We start from the raw sequence: 941 nt of genomic DNA, 5'->3' as shown, positions 1-941 counted from the left end.
CAAGTCTGCGAACATTTTTCTTACATTATATTAAATTTGACACGTTTTACATTCCACATGGAAAATTTAATCACAACCTACGCAAAATATTTATTTTTCACATCTCTACTATTAAAGGGCTGTTCGTATGTCATTTCGTTTCCTCCAGTCATGAATCTATCTCCCTCCGCCAATTTTTTTCCAAAACTATAGCCCACCTCCGGCTTCTGGTTCCATGTACCTGTTTTTTTCATCTGTCCCCACGGCAAAGCCATCTTATTTTTTGTAAATTTGCCATGTGATTGCATAGATTTTCCATGGTTCTATGCAAGAAAATTCTATAATTGTCTTGTGGGTGTGTACATTTTCCATGATTTAGGGAAGACTTTTTCTAAAATTTACCAGGTCATTGTATAGATTTTCCATGAGTTGCACGAAAGATCTTTTCTGCCATGAGTGTCATGGTCTTTTTAATGTGTCCCCATGGCAAAATATCATCTATTCTCCCTGTGCCCAGTTTTTCAAATCTGCCAACATGTTTTCTTACATTATCTTAAAATTTGACACGTTTTAAATTCCACATGGAAAATTTAATCACAACCTACGCAAAATACTTATTTTTCACATCTCTACTATTAAAGGGCGGGTCGTATGTCGTTTCGTTTCCTCCAGCCATGAATGGATCTCCCTCCGCCAATTTTTTCCCAAAACTATAGCCCACCTCTGGCTTCCTATTTTATGTACCGATTTTTCGTCAACAATTCCTCTCACCCATCACCTCTGCGCCTATGGACGCACAAAGAGTTGGGGAAACCAACCCACTCCTCCTTTCTCCCATGACCCCCACACACGCACGACTTGTTAGCCCCCCCCCCCTCCCAACACACACGCACGCACGCGTGCTACGGCTCAGTGGTGAATCTAGGAAAAAATGTATGGGGGCTGGGCTGCCTGGGTCATGT

This window comes from Triticum dicoccoides, chromosome 4A (genome assembly GCF_002162155.2).
Source record: "Triticum dicoccoides isolate Atlit2015 ecotype Zavitan chromosome 4A, WEW_v2.0, whole genome shotgun sequence".
Taxonomy (NCBI): domain Eukaryota; kingdom Viridiplantae; phylum Streptophyta; class Magnoliopsida; order Poales; family Poaceae; genus Triticum; species Triticum dicoccoides.
This window is presented reverse-complemented; position numbering follows the sequence as displayed.